Consider the following 12,311-nt stretch of genomic DNA (forward strand, 5'->3'; position numbering starts at 1 on the left):
AAATTCTAGGTAATCTACACTAATAAAAGAGAAACATGGTAATTAGCTTACGACCGCTACCCTTCCCATTGGCTAATCAGCATATCCTTATGCAAATTAACTGTCAGCCAAGATGGCGGCCAGCAGCCATGCACTGAAGCGAACAGGGAGGCTTGCTTGCTCCAGTGACAGCGAACTCCAACGTTCCCCGCCTGCCGCTGCCGGCCTCTCAGCTGCAACTCTAAGCAACTATGTACTATGTTGCAAATAAGAAGCTAAACAAAACCCCAGAAACCGCTTTCATTCAGCTGGGCTTCAGCCAGCCGGACTGCAACATTGTATCGATGTTTTCAGCAGCGAGGCCTCAGAGCTAAAGCTGGCCCAGAATAAAAAAAAGAAAAAAAGGAGCGGTTGGGAGCTTCAGTCACCCGTTTCCGGAAAACAGCCCTCAGCCCCTCACCCAGACTGGCCAGGCACCCCAGTGGGGACCCCCACCCTGATCCAGGACACCCTTCAGGGCAAACCAGTCAGCCCCTACCCATGCACCAGGCCTCTATCCTATATAGTAAAAGGGTAATATGCCTCCCGGCACTGGGATCAGCGGAGCAGCGAGGCTCCCGGCACCAGGATCAGCGTGACAGGGGACAGCTCCCAAACCCCCTGATCAGCCCTGCTCTGTGCCTGATAGGGGAGAGCTCCCCAATCCCCTGATCGCCCTGCGGCTCTGTGTGTGACAGGGTGCAGCACACCAACCCCCTGATCGGCCCTGCTCTGTGTGTGACAGGGTGCGGCGCCCCCAACCCCCTGATCAGCCCTGCTCTGTGCCTGATAGGGGGGAGCTCCATAACCTCCCCATCGGCCCTGCAGCTCTGTGTTTGACAGGGGTGCAGCACACCAACCCCCTGATCGGCCCTGCTCTGTGTGTGACAGGGTGCGGCGCCCCAACCCACCCCCCCACGGGCCCTGCTCTGTGTGACAGGGTAGAGCCATAACCTCCCCATCGGCCCTGCCCTGAGTGTGACAGTGGCGGCGCCCCACCCCCTGATCGGCCCTGCTCCGTGGGTGATAGAGGGTGGCGCCCCAACCCCCCTCCACGGGCCTTGCTCTGTGTGTGACAGGGTAGAGCCATAACCTCCCCATTGGCCCTGCCCTGAGTGTGACAGGGTGCAGTGCCCCAACCCTCTGATCCCCGCTGCTCTGTGTGTGACAGGGGGCGGTAACCCAGCTCCCCTATCGGCCCTACTCTGTGAGTGACAGGGGGGAGCTCCTCAACCCCCTGATCGGCCCTGCTCTGTGCATGACAGGGGGGAGCTCCCCAACCCCCTGATCGACCCTGCTCTGTGTGTGACAGGGTACGGAGCCCCAACCCCCTGATCGGCCCTGCTCTGTGTGTGACAGGGGGTGGCGCCACAATCTCCCCATCGACCCTGCCTTGAGTGTGACAGGGGGCGGTGCCCCAACCCCCCAATCGGCCCTACCTGAGCGTGACTGAGGGTGGCATTGCAACCTCCTGATCCGCCCTGCTCTATGCATGACGGGGCGGCGCCCCAACTCCCTGTCTGAGCCTCTGAGCCTGACCAGGGGCTGCACCTAGGGATTGGGCCTGCCCTCTGCCACCCGGGAGCAGGCCTAAGCCAGCAGGTTGTTATCTCCCAAGGGGTCCCAGACTGCGAGAGGGCACAGGCTGGGCTGGGCCCCCCCCCCAAGTGCACAAATTTTTGTGCACCGGGCCTCTAGTTAATATAATATTAAGCAAAACATATCAGACCAAAAGCTTATTTATGTCTTTTGTGAGGTAAAGTTAAAGGTGTCCCTTTTCTCATCTCTGTGAAGAAGATTTGGACTTGGTTTAATTACTGAGGTATAGCCAATTTGAGTAGCCATCATCTGTGTGAAGAAATACATTATTGAATCTTGAGTCCTGTTTTAGAAGGTTGAAGGAATTCCTTATTTAGAGGAATGAAGGGGGACTGGATATAGTTTTTCTAATGTAAATAGTGTATTCTGAATTTAAAGTCAGAGCATGGAGATAAATGAACCAGCCAAAGCTCCTCAGATAGCCTGTGTGAGCCAGAGTGACCTTGTGTCATTACACTCTTCCAGCCTCTTCCTGGGCACCAGGGGACTGGCCTCTTGCACTTCTTCAGACTTAATTGGTAGATTCCCAACTCAAGACATTTGCAATTGTGCTTTTTTCTAACTTGGATACTTGTTCTCCTAATAACTGGTTGGCTCCCTCCCTCACTTCCTTTAATGTCACCTATCATTTAGTGAGTGAGGAAAGAAAAAATATTATACTTTGCACTGGTTTTGCCTCAGACCCTAATGTAGTACTTCCTATACATGGCTTCATCTGAGAATGTGACGAAAGGAAGCAGGGAAAACTAGAAGTAAATAGGATTGCTCCTTCCCTAGAAACTACCTCCTAAATTTTGGCTTTCACTGCCATGCTGATGCAAAAATGCAAGTCTAGTGTTCTTTGATCTGATAAATTTATGGCAACATTTATTCTCCCAGCAGCTGAGTTGAGGAGTCGAAGGTAAAGGGGGCCTAAGAACTTAATCCCCATAATCCAGACACTCATTTTCATGCTCAACTAACTTTCCTGGTCCTGATGACTGGACGATAACATATATTTGTTGGAATATCGTGGATTTATTATTATTTGGGTATAATATAAGAAACTACGTAATCGGTGAAGCAAATGCTTTAAGATTGTGATGCTCCTATCAAATGTTCAGGCAATTTGTTGATTTGAATCATCTATTTTTGAATGAGAAAATTAAGAATCATAAGCTTAGAAAGAATGAAAGGTCAAGGAAAGTTTAGTAAAATTATTTAAGTCTTTCTTATCTTAAGTAAACATTTAAAAAACATAAGGGTTTTGTTTGGATGAAAAATTTTCTGAAGAAGACATAAAAAAGGGAAATAAGCATATAGAACAAAAAATAAACTATAAAGCACATTATCTTGCCTTTAATACTGTCCCTACTAATGATTTACTATGTACTTTGCATTATAATTTCCTTACTGGTTACCACATTACATTGATAATAAAATGGCAATGGATTTTACTGAAAATATCAAAATGATAAAAGCTGACTAAAGAAATTTTAATTTCTAATCATTCTGTGCAATTCATGTGCTCCTGAGGTAGTAGCAATTTAGATAATTAAATTATTCTGTATACAAACTAATAGGTAGAGAGCAAATATATTTTTTTATTGTACATTCACGGTAAGAAAAAGGTTCTGAACAAATGTTGACTGAGTAGTTTGTCTCTGACAGTCTCAGCTCACCCACAATTTAAATCTTCCTTTTCAATGATGTACTTTTTCCCATGTACATTATCTCAAGGAGATGACAGAAATTAAAAGAGTATGTGTTAAATGTTTCTATATGGTGAAATGTTTTTCTAGTCAGAGATTCACTCCTATTGATTATGACCTACACATTATAGGAATCTTCTCAGTAACCCAGTATCTCATGAAGAATTACCTTGTCATAATGATAATTATATATATATATATATATATATATATATATATATATATAGAAATATGCTAATTAACTGGGATGCCGTATCGGATTGACCGGACAGGAGGAGGTTGCACGTGCAGTGTCGGGGGTGGGGCAGCAGGGGCCTCCATGCACCTGCCCTGGGGGAGGGCCTGATCAGAAGCAACTGCGGCTGCTTCAAGGGCTGGAGAGGGAGGCAGGGCCAGACTGGAGGGTGGGTGGCACTGCACGATTTTGAATCATGTGCTGGGCTCCTAGTATATATATAAAAGTCTAAGCGACCTTTACAACCGAATGACCAGAACGACTAGTCGACCAGTCGCTATGACACGCATGTAGAGAGTGCCTAGGAAGGCACATGAGCATTTCTTTAATTATTGTCAGCTGAATCCAGTGGCATTGGCAGAGCCATGTCCGGGAAACACGCCTTGCCAGAGGCAGGAGTGTTGTCAGCTTGACCTTCAGTCCAGGCACTAGGGGATGGGTTTCGTTATCTAAATCCAGCCAAGCACCAGGAATGAGTACAACTCGGGTCCACCCAAGAATGCACATAATCTCCTTTTTCTTGACCTTTAGTAAAACTTCCTGGTTTCTGCTGTATAAAATAAACATGCTGTATTGGCTCTGGGTCCCTGTCTCTCCATTACAGGACAGTGGTCCCACCCAGACCCAGCTTTCCCTACTGTATTTGTGTCTGTCTCTTTCATTTTCTCAATCACCCATTGCCCCTACTCAGGAACCGGACTGCTCTCTAGCCGCGCTGGACTCGGAAAAGAGAGAAATATTTATATGCGCACTGACCACCAGGGGGCAGATGCTCAATGCAGGAGCTGCCCCCTGATGGTCAGTACACTCCCACAGCCAACCTCTAGGGGCCCCTCTCCCCCACTGGCTGGCCAACCTCCCACGGTCCCTCCCACTCTCTGGCAGGCCGACCTCTCACGGTCCCTCTCCCCAGCCATCCGGACCCCTCTAGGCCTCGATCACGGGCCAGACCGAGGGACCCCACCAGGCCTCTAGTAAATAAATAAAAGCATGACCATTTTAGAACATAAAACAATATCTAGATTTGATATGAGTGATACAGCTGCAATTGGATTTTAGAGATCACCTATCTCTTTTTTTTCAATATACAACATTTATTGCATCTTTAAAATGTCACAAATAAGTCTGAGGAATCATCCAGCATCTTGCTATTTCTATAGCTGGACAACTTAGATCTTATTCATCAGACTGCTGAATTGTTATTTTTTTCAATATAGATATTCTCCCCTAATTTTCTGTATTTTTGTTTCTAAGTATTGTGGCTTGCTGAATCAAAGCAGCTGAATTTGATACAAGTTCAATGTCATTTCCTTCAAGAATTAACTCATCTTTCTGGGCTTCAGATACTGAATAAGCAACGCCAGATCTCATCCCAACCCTGCGGATGTATTTTTCACCCAAGAAATTTCTGATTTCAACAAGAGAACCATCCTCCTGAATAATGTTGTTGATGGGGAAGTGAGCATACACAGACTTCATCTTGTAATGGAAGCCCAGTGTGACACCCTTGATCATGTTCTATACATGACTGCAAATATTGTGAACAGTAGCCAGTTCCTTTCTATTTCCTAACCATTTGTCAAACCTAGCCTTTTCTTTTTCTTTCCAAGGAGACTGAGTTCTGCATTGATGTGACTGAAGTCTCTCAGCAGGGTACCTTTGGGGCCCTTCACCATAACTTTGTGACCCTTCAGAGTGATGTTGACATTTTCTGGAATGTCAACAATCTGATTGCTGAAAATGTTCTTTATCCTCGAACTTGGTAGGTAAGAGAGCTAGAGATCACCTATCTCAATAACTTCATACTACAAATAAGAACATTGAGATAGTGAGGTCAGAGAGCTCATTACTGGCATACCATAGCCCCATGATCACAAATGTCTTCTTAATTAGCATGTGTCCTTCATCTGTAATGTTTCTTCTCTTCCTACTGATCCCACCCCTCTGGTGAGTTTTTTCCATTATCTAATCTATATATATAAAAGGCTAATATGCCAAGTGTCCGACCATTCGACTGTTCGACTAGTAGCTATGGTGCGCACTGACCATCAGGGGGCAGACGCTCAACGCACAGGCATGAAAACATGGAATAGACTGATGAATCTCAGAGGGAAAGGGGGTGGGAAGAGATTAATCAAAGATCTTGTATGCATACTAGAGGCCTGGTGCACGGGTCCCTTGGACTCACCTGCACCCTCTCACAATCTGGGACCCCTTGGGGGATGTCGGACTGCCAGTTTTGGTCTAATCTTTGCAGGCCAGACCAAGGGACCCCACCAGTGCATACATCTGTGCACTGGATCTCTAGTATTAAAATAAAATGTCCCAGGTTGGGTACATTCCCATTGCCATGACTGTTCCCACTCATTTCATTGCTACCATTACATTTGTCCTTGCTATGTATATCTATAAGCCCATAATTCTAATCTAAAAACATTTAAGCCTATGATAATTTTTAAAATTGGTGAAAACTACTTGGAAAGTAACAATATCTTACTAAGAATTGAATCTTTGTGCCTGACTGAGCTTCTGTCACAAGAAATGATCCTTTGTGACTGAAACAGAAGCATAGGTAACCATGTGTGATAGCTTAAATACAAAAATCCGTTCTTCATTGGACAAGCAGAGCTTCTGGTTGGGTGATATAAAATGTAGTATAGACACTAACAGGTTGTGCTTGGATTGAACACCATTCTTGTTTTTTCATAGGCCTGTGTGGTACAAAAGCTTATTTTTCCAGGGTTTCAAAGAAAGACAGCTTTCTTGGCAACTGGACAGGTACAAGCAGACTCCATGTAGAAGGAATGCCAAATACCACTAGCATCTAGTTTCTGAACAGGCAATGTGCACTGGGAATAGAGAGCAAAATAAATGCAGCAATATAAAATCATCAACAAAGATTGAAATATGAAAAATGAGACATTGCAAATTCTATGTAGTTAGGCTATTACCCCTGCTATAATAAAATGAGCAGATAGGTAGAGAGTAACATGGACACAGAAGTGCATTAAAGAGTAATATGTAGTGTCAATGTCAGGGTAAAAAAGGAATCTGAGAAATGGACTGCAAACAGAACAATTCCACTCGGCATACTTGCCTAAACTGTTCACTGGCACCTTCCAGTTGTCCTATGGAATATCACCTTAGGAACTTCACATACATAGTTGCTTTTTCCAGGAATACCATCCCCAAATTCTTCCAATTTGGGTGAACTTCCCCAGGCTCATCTCAACTTTCACTACCATCCTTACACCAAACAGTTATACAGTTAGACTAACTTTTAGTCAAATGGGCAATATTACTGAGATCTTACTATTGTTGGGTCTCATGTTTCTTCATGTCTTCTGAACAGAGCCTTTGCTAGCTTTTGTTCTAGACTATCTTTTTAAGGATGCTTATAAAGCTAATGACATTAATATACAGTGTCTCACTCAGAAGGGAATAGATTTGTTTGCTGTCCTGGATAATAAAGCAAATGTCTTTCTTTGTGCAGGTTTGCTTAGACAATTTTAGGTGGATCCATAAGATTAAAGTTCCTCAGCTGTGACACAAACCCACGGTTTGTACACAATGCACCTAAGCTGATCCAGATCACCTCCATGGGATTGGGGGCAAGAGGAACCAAGGCAAACTCAAAGCACATGCTTCCCGATGTCCACTGTAATAAAGTCCTTTGTCTCTGATCCAGAAGTCCCATGACTTCCACCAGCTTCTACATGGAAAACTTTCATGCAGGGTAATATCTCCACAGTTCTTGACAATTATATGTGCGACATAATTCCAGTGCTATGAATACAGTGATGAGTAACCACTATGCCCTGGTCCTAATTAGGGTTGTATTTTATAGAGGGAGACAAACAAAAACCCATGCAGATAATAAAATCCATGATGGCCACAGTTCCACATAAGTGTCGTAATGGAAGGCAACAGAGAGCTATCCCTCTAATAGAGATAGAGGAAAAATAGTGATGGAAAATATCTCTGAATAAGTGACATTTAAACTGGGAACATAGCCCAGCCGGCATGGCTCAGTGGTTGAGCATCGACCTATGAACCTGTAGGTCATGGTTCAATTCCTGGTCAGGGCACATGCCTGGGTTGCAGGTTCGATCCCCAGTGTGGGGCATGCAGGAGACAGCCCATCAATGATTCTTTCTCATCATTGATGTTTCTATCTCTCCCTCTCTGTTCTCTCTGAAATCAATAAAAAGACATATATTTAAAAAAGTAAACTGGGGCATAAATTATAAGATAGAGCCTTCCACTAGAAGTAGGAGAGAGGTGATTTCTAGGTAAACAATACATCAAAAGAAAGGGCTGTAAGCTGAGTTTGGATATCAGAAGAGAGAGCAAGGGTAAAATTGTTTGAAAACTGTGTATGTACAAGAGGTTGTTAAGGTTCATAGTATACAATAAGTTGTTAAAGAATTTGGTTAAAATAATAAACTTTCTACGTAAAATTAGATTTTTTAGGAGAGGAAAGTAGCTAACCATGGGAATTAATGACACTTGATTTGTGTTTTTAAAAGATAAGTCAGATTCTATTAGGTAAATTCATTTGAAGAGGTTAAGTGGGAATAGAAATAGGGTAGAAACAATAGAATTTGGGGGACTACTATTAAGACAATAGACAACAGATAGATGAATATTAGAGTAGGCAATTGATACACAGAGAATTAGAAATAATCAAAATATATTTTAGAAGTAGAACTGAGAGTTCAGTGTGGATGGTGAGTGAAAGGGAAAGAAAATTGATGTCTAGATTACTGGAAAAACCAACTATATTTACCCACTCTCTCACTTCTTCCCTCTCTTCCTTCGTTGGCATTTATTAAGACTCATGAGAATGTCAGGTGCTCTTTTAGGATATGGAATACAACAGTGAACAAAATACAGTCCTTGCCATTAAGCAATTTGCATGCCAACGGGAGGTAGCAACAATTAATAAATAAAAATATCACAATGTTCTGAGAAATTATGCAATATAAGGAAGTGATAAGCCCTACTGGAGAAAAATGAGAGGTCACAGGATAGAGGATGAAAAGGATTCTCTCTAGATAGTGTGGTTAGGAATGGCTTTTGCTGAGACGACATCTGAGAAGAGACATACATGCAGGGGGTGAATGAGCCAGGTGGATATTGGCATGATTTGAGTCTTTCAGGCAGAAGGGAAAATATAAAGGTCTTGGGTCAAGGGGGTTCACTGAGTATGGTTTCATTTGCATTACTATTTCTGGCTCTAAAGCTCTCTGAGCTTTCTTTTTCCTTCTCTCAAAAGCCTAAATAAATAATTAAACAGAGTCAAGCCCACCTTGTTAATCACATGTGCCTCCGAGCAGGGTGCCTGTCATAGATTTGGCTCCCAATAATCAGTTGCTCCCAAATTAGCACCTCTTTCTCTGGCAGAATAAGTGTTTTCTTTAAAAAAGAAACAGTCTCACAGAATACTGTTTATTTAAACTTAGACTCGCTCATAAATTATTTATTTTTTCCTGGCCTCTGTCCAGTCTTCTGGGATTGCTGCTTCTCTTGACCTCTCAGAGAATTCAGCACATTCTTGTTCAGCTGAATCTTTGCCACCTGCATATAAACTTGCCTTAACGTAGCCCACCCTGAAAAAAATGAGGGGAATTTTAAAACCCCACTTGGCTCCAGTGTTCCTCCTCCAGGCATTGCCCCATTTTCTATGATACCCTTCAGAGTAAAGCTGTGGAGAGGTGTGTATGGTCACTCCTTCCTCATGTTCTATTTGTTCTTTTTTCCTCCTTTATTTCCACCCTCCCCATCACCATTTTTCCACCTTATACCCTTTTACAACTCCACCTACCCCAGCCCCAAAATCACCATACTGTTGTCCATGTTCATGAATTATTTTTTCTTCTCTTTTTTTTTTTTGCTCAATCCCTCCACCCCCAACCCCTGCTCCCACCAGAGCTGTCTGCCTGCTCTCTATCTATGAGTCTGTCTCTATTTTGCTATTTGTTCTTTGTGAACATTGCCAATGTAGCCTTCTCTCTCTTTTCCTAATCAGTAGTGGATTTTTTTACTTTTTTAAAAAGTAGCTTTGACTTCATTTAATATGTGTTTTATCTCTTCTTAATTAATGTCTACTCTTCTAATAATAAAGGCTAACCACAAAGAACTGAACAATATCCTGGCACCCTGTATCTTTTACATATTTACTCATTTGATCCTTACCACAACTCTGCAAGGCAGGTACTATTACTAACCTCCATACATTATAAATGAGGAAAAATTGAGAGCTAAAGCTACTTTCAAGGTCAAAAACTGGTAAGAGAGAAAGCAGAGATTCACATGTAGTCAGAGACAATACCTCTTTATAAAGGTTTACCTTCTACTTTATTTGGGTTTATTCTTCAGCTTTTATTTTTTTTAAACTTTAAAGTTGTTGGATGCTTAGCTCATTAAGTTGAGCCTTTTCCTTTTACTTTCCTAATATAAAATTTAAGGCTCTATAATGCTAAGTTACACTTCATTTACATTATATAAGTTTTTATAATATCCATTTCTCTTTGATATACCAACTATTCAGAACAATGTTGTTAAATTGCTATTTTGAATCATAATATGTGGTTGATTCAATGACAAATGTCCTTCTAAGGGACAGAAGGGATGGCCATGTGAAGACCGAGGCACAGGTTGGAGTGACATCGCCACAAGCCTAGGAACACCTAGAGACCCAGGAGCTGGAAGAGGCAGGAAGGACCCTCCCCTAAAGCATTTGGAGGGAGCACAAATTCTCACTCTGCCATCTGCATGATGCAACTGGAAACGTGATTCATCAGACCACATGACTTTTTTCCAATGCTCGACTGTCCAATCCTTGTGTTCCTGTGTGAATTAGAGATGTTTTATCTTGCTAACTGCAGACAGCAAAGGTATTCAAACAGGCCTTTGGCTGTTTTGCTGATATTTGCTCAATGGCTCTGAGCGCCAACAATTATCCCACGTTCAAAGGCTGATAAATCGCGTTGTTTACCCATATCTTCAGAAAAAAAATCACTTCTACTATCGTGGTAAACAATCTGCTTCCCTATTTATAATGGTCTGGCCCTCTAGCATCTTCAGTGCGAAATTAGAGCTAATTTGCCTATAAACGTCAGGTGGTCATAATAATCTGGCCACTCAGTGTTATATATATGGAATAACCCCCAAATAAGATATTAATTTAAATTGAATACATCTAGCTTTATGCAAACTTCACTAATTTATCTTCCTTATTGCCATTTTGTCTTTGTTGAGAGAAAATTTTATCATATAATCTAGCAAGCCACAGACAGTAATTGGCAAACAAAAATTTAAACTATGTATTTTAACATCCATTCTCTGGCCTGGTAATTCCCAAAATACTTAGATACTTCTTTCACTATTTCTATGACTAGTCCAATGAGACCTAATAATAATTGATAATTAGTCATATTTTAATAATAAAATAGTCATATTTTATATTTTTTGTCATTCCTTGATTTTAAAAATCATGTACTTTCTTAATTTCCCAAAGAAATCTTATTCATATATTAATTAAGGAACTATGGGCAAAACTCTAAAATGAAAACAGAAGCTGGTAAAGGAGGGAAAAGTTAATGGAGAAACAGTTAGATAGGCATTGGCACCACCAAATAAGTCAAATTGAGATCTAGAACAAAAGTAGATCATTCTGCTGAAACAAATTGAAAGGGTTTATGACCCATGATGCATTTCCCCTTTAGCTTCTTCATGAATACTTCCTCTACTAAGGTGTTCATTACTACAATCCTTGAATTCGAATCATAATACGTGGCTGATCAGTCACAAAATAATTGAAAATAGGACCAAGCAATTATTTGGTGTAAAAGTAAAACACCACACCATTAGTAGCTCTTTGCTTTCTTTTATCAAGTTTCTTTCTATTCTATGTTGAGTAAATTGTCCCCAAATCAGAATTAATTCAATTCTGATGCTTAGCCAAAAAATATATAAACTATAGATTCAGTTTAGCGCATATACCTCACTATTCTGTAAGTGCTACATTTTTTCCCAGAAATATAAATAACACAAGACCAAGACTCTGTGACAGTGTCTAATGAAGGAGGTAATATTTATTTTTAAAGGGTGCGTTTAAAATATTCTAACTGAAACAACTAATTGCTAACTATGCAATAATCAAAGTAATTTTGTATTATATGTGGTATATGAAGTTTATGAGCAGAGCAGAACTCACATTTTTCTGTGCAATACATTACGTCAAAAAATACTAACTAAACTTTAAGAGATTTCTGCTCAGGTGACTATCCAAGCATAAGATTTACTAAAAATGCAACATTTTAATTTCTTTTTATTTTGTATATTTGTATAAAAAATTTAAAGGTAAATTTGTTTAGTGGTGAACACTTATACCTGTTTGAGTTTTGTCTCTGTTTCTCTGAGAGAGATGAAATAGACAAAATGAAGTGGCATCTATTATTATAGCATTTTTCAGCTTTATTTGCATAAATCGGACACAAATTTTATGGGCTTTTAATAAGAGGATATATAGCAAGTCTGGGAAATATTTTGCACCCATTCAGTAAAACACTATTTTCAAACCCTTCTTCTATATTAGGCATGATTAAGAATACAGTACTGAAGATAAGTCAATAAATGAGATCAAGTCCAACCTTCATAAAACTTAAAAATCATCTGGATCACCTAATTCAACAACATTTTGCCACGGATTATAAAATAACAGCTGTAGATAATGACATCTATGCCTTTATAAATACACAATT

The 12,311-nt window shown here is 41.1% G+C and overlaps 1 pseudogene; it reads right to left on the reverse strand.

Moving 5' to 3' along the window:
- Positions 1–4,770: 4,770 nt before the first annotated feature.
- LOC102417943 overlaps positions 4,771–12,311 on the reverse strand; it is a 34,161-nt pseudogene continuing 26,620 nt past the window's right edge.

The sequence above is a fragment of the Myotis lucifugus genome, unplaced genomic scaffold (genome assembly GCF_000147115.1).
Source record: "Myotis lucifugus unplaced genomic scaffold, Myoluc2.0 scaffold_149, whole genome shotgun sequence".
Classification (NCBI taxonomy): domain Eukaryota; kingdom Metazoa; phylum Chordata; class Mammalia; order Chiroptera; family Vespertilionidae; genus Myotis; species Myotis lucifugus.